We start from the raw sequence: 4,028 nt of genomic DNA, 5'->3' as shown, positions 1-4,028 counted from the left end.
GGTGACAGAGCCTGCCTTTTTGCAGATGAACAGGGGTGATCAACAAAATGCCATCAAGAACCTCTTGGGGGGTCAATTCTCTGAGGCGAAGGATGCCTTTTTGTTTATCTTTCATTACCAAGAAGACATGGAAACATTTTTGTCGTACTGTGTTGATGACCAAGGCCTAAAAAAGGTCAATGCTATGTTCTACAAAGAGAGATGTAGTGTGTGTGTGTGTGAGTGAGTGAGTGTGCGTGAGAGAGAGTGTGCGCGTGTGTGTTTGTGTGAGTGAGAGTGTGCAAGTGAGTGAGTGAGCGAGCGTGTGTGAGGAATGGAACAAATGTATAAATAAATTGAAAGAATATATATATAACTGTATTCTGTGTGTTTCTTAAATGCAGTTAAATATCTAGAACAGTTATGTAGAACCTATCTTTAGAAAATGAATAGAAAGAAAACACATCTGTATGAACATCTGTATTTTCCAAATTGTGTCTAGCTAATTTAAACAATTCAGTTTAATTTGACCATTTATTTAATTCAATGAAGTTAATTTGTGCCACATATTAACCAAATTTTAACCGAAATGGATCGGGTAGTTATTTTTTATGACCACCTTAAAACAAACATGCATTATAATTCAGCAACAATTTAACAAGCCAGGAAATATCTCAAAGCATTGTACGAAACAAATTAAGAAAAAAGAAACTTATACAGATATAATAAATACATTTATTAATAAATGTAATAAAATATATATATATTAAACTCCGAGTGTAAAACAACAGCAGTAACGGTATAGCCTACATACCCGAAACTGCCGTAAAGTGTTTCGATTTATTTCAGACAGGAAGTGACGTCAGTTTCGCACATGCGCGGAACAAATCGTGTTTCCGGGACGGATCGGGTAGCCACATAGCCTACATACCCGAAACTGCCGTAAAGTGTTTCGATTTATTTCAGACAGGAAGTGACGTCAGTTTCGCGCATGCGCGGAACAAATCGTGTTTCCGGGACGGATCGGGTAGCCACAGGCAGATCTCAAGTACATGATTGTATGTATTTACGAATTTAACCTGTGTTTTGTTTCTGTTTGTTAACTAAAATGTATATTAACACGTTTCCTCAAGTTAAAGAACATAGAGATCAATAAATGCGGTGTTTTTTTAAGCAGTCTGAATGGCTGCTACATTCTACAGGCAGACAACGCAAGTGGTAATCAATCTGCCGAAAACAAAATAGTTATTACACTTTCACTGTATACAATGCTCTATATATATTTATATTTACCTGTTGTATTAGCATAGTTGTAGTACATATATACCATGGTTAAACTATGGCTCCTGTAGTAAAACCATGGTAAATGGGTCGTATAACTTCACTCACTAGACTTATAAAATATACCTTGCTTTAACTTGCTGATTCTCTGTACTCAATGCACATCCTTGGCATTGTTGTGCATGTTTACATGTGTTATTTACATGTGTCTCATATGCAGATGCCTCTGTTCAGACACAAGACACTTTACATAACTTAGATATTACAGTAAGTATCTTTATGGTTAGAAAGGTTCCATGATTTGTGTAAACATTTTAACGCTCTTATAAGGAGTTAATAATTCTGTTGTTTTTCCTTTGTTTTGGCTACAGGTGTTGTGCTCTGGAAGAAATGCAATGAAACATCCAAGGCTCAACTCACACGATCATTCTGTTTGATCATTTACATACACTGGATTCTTAATATAGTGTATAATGTCACCTGATTGAGCATAAATGAATGTTTGTATCATCTGTAGTTGTGTATAAGTTTCTTCGCATCTTTATGGAGATGCAGATTTCATTTTCCAACAGGACTTGGCACCTGCACACAGTGCCAAAGCTACCAGTACCTGGTTTAAGGACCATGGTATCCCTGTTCTTAATTGGCCAGCAAACTCGCCTGACCTTAACCCCATAGAAAATCTATGGGGTATTGTGAAGAGGAAGATGCGATATGCCAGACCCAACAATGCAGAAGAGCTGAAGGCCACTATCAGAGCAACCTGGGCTCTCATAACACCTGAGCAGTGCCACAGACTGATCGACTCCATGCCACGCCGCATTGCTGCAGTAATTCAGGCAAAAGGAGCCCCAACTAAGTATTGAGTGCTGTACATGCTCATACTTTTCATGTTCATACTTTTCAGTTGGCCAAGATTTCTAAAAATCCTTTCTTTGTATTGGTCTTAAGTAATATTCTAATTTTCTGAGATACTGAATTTGGGATTTTCATTAGTTGTCAGTTATAATCATCAAATTAAAAGAAATAAACATTTGAAATATATCAGTCTGTGTGTAATGAATGAATATAATATACAAGTTTCACTTTTTGAATGGAATTAGTGAAATAAATCAACTTTTTGATGATATTCTAATTATATGACCAGCACCTGTATANCTGTACTCAATGCACATCCTTGGCATTGTTGTGCATGTTTACATGTGTTATTTACATGTGTCTCATATGCAGATGCCTCTGTTCAGACACAAGACACTTTACATAACTTAGATATTACAGTAAGTATCTTTATGGTTAGAAAGGTTCCATGATTTGTGTAAACATTTTAACGCTCTTATAAGGAGTTAATAATTCTGTTGTTTTTCCTTTGTTTTGGCTACAGGTGTTGTGCTCTGGAAGAAATGCAATGAAACATCCAAGGCTCAACTCACACGATCATTCTGTTTGATCATTTACATACACTGGATTCTTAATATAGTGTATAATGTCACCTGATTGAGCATAAATGAATGTTTGTATCATCTGTAGTTGTGTATAAGTTTCTTCGCATCTTTATGGAGATGCAGATTTCATTTTCCAACAGGACTTGGCACCTGCACACAGTGCCAAAGCTACCAGTACCTGGTTTAAGGACCATGGTATCCCTGTTCTTAATTGGCCAGCAAACTCGCCTGACCTTAACCCCATAGAAAATCTATGGGGTATTGTGAAGAGGAAGATGCGATATGCCAGACCCAACAATGCAGATGAGCTGAAGGTAACTCACTGCCGCTCACCGCACAGATCAGACACTGGGAAGGTGCACCTGAGTTGGGAAGTGAGATCATATGCTTGGGCGCGGTAGTGCAACACAAGTAACGGAGGTGAAGCTAAAGAATATCCAAACACAACGAATCCAGATGAGCTTACCATAACGCGTTTTTTTAATATATACGGGTAATGTAGTGAATTGTCTAACGAATAATCTTAAATGACAGCTTGTAAACCGAAACACTACTTACATACACCTGGCTGGGTGAGCTGCAATAGCACGTAGCATATTTCCAAACAACTTGCAATAGGCGTGGAATAAGCTTTAAAAAAAAATTTGAGCATGCACGACTGAGCAGCTGTATAGGAGCTGTAAAAGCAACTTAAATAGGACACAGTCAAGTACGTCTTGTATCACTATTGGTTGACACTGATTAGCTGCACCTGATGAGATCAGCTGAGCAAGCTTAACTAATGTGGTCTGCCAGAACTAACGCTGTAAGCTTAATATACAGGTGCTGGTCATATAATTAGAATATCATCAAAAAGTTTATTTCACTAATTCCATTCAAAAAGTGAAACTTGTATATTATATTCATTCATTACACACAGACTGATATATTTCAAATGTTTATTTCTTTTAATTTGATGATTATAATGGACAACTAATGAAAATCCCAAATTCAGTATCTCAGAAAATTAGAATATTACTTAAGACCAATACAAAGAAAGGATTTTTAGAAATCTTGGCCAACTGAAAAGTATGAACATGAAAAGTATGAGCATGTACAGCACTCAATACTTAGTTGGGGCTCCTTTTGCCTGAATTACTGCAGCAATGCGGCGTGGCATGGAGTGGATCAGTCTGTGGCACTGCTCAGGTGTTATGAGAGCCCAGGTTGCTCTGATAGTGGCCTTCAGCTCTTCTGCATTGTTGGGTCTGGCATATCGCATCTTCCTCTTCACAATACCCCATAGATTTTCTATGGGCTTAAGGTCAGGCGAGTTTGCTGGCCAAT

At 37.6% G+C, this 4,028-nt stretch overlaps 1 long non-coding RNA gene across 1 annotated transcript; it reads left to right on the top strand.

Annotated features, from left to right (window-relative positions):
* The first annotated feature begins 981 nt into the window (after positions 1–981).
* Positions 982–2,334, top strand: LOC130546515 (uncharacterized). The gene is made up of 3 exons (XR_008961781.1): positions 982–1,037; positions 1,481–1,527; positions 1,632–2,334. It is a non-coding gene; the product is annotated as an uncharacterized LOC130546515 (long non-coding RNA).
* The last annotated feature ends 1,694 nt before the right edge of the window (positions 2,335–4,028 follow it).

The sequence above is a fragment of the Triplophysa rosa genome, linkage group LG22, assembly GCF_024868665.1.
Source record: "Triplophysa rosa linkage group LG22, Trosa_1v2, whole genome shotgun sequence".
Lineage (NCBI taxonomy): Eukaryota > Metazoa > Chordata > Actinopteri > Cypriniformes > Nemacheilidae > Triplophysa > Triplophysa rosa.
The sequence above is the reverse complement of the archived record's forward strand: the minus strand, read 5'-3'. Positions and strand labels throughout refer to the sequence as shown.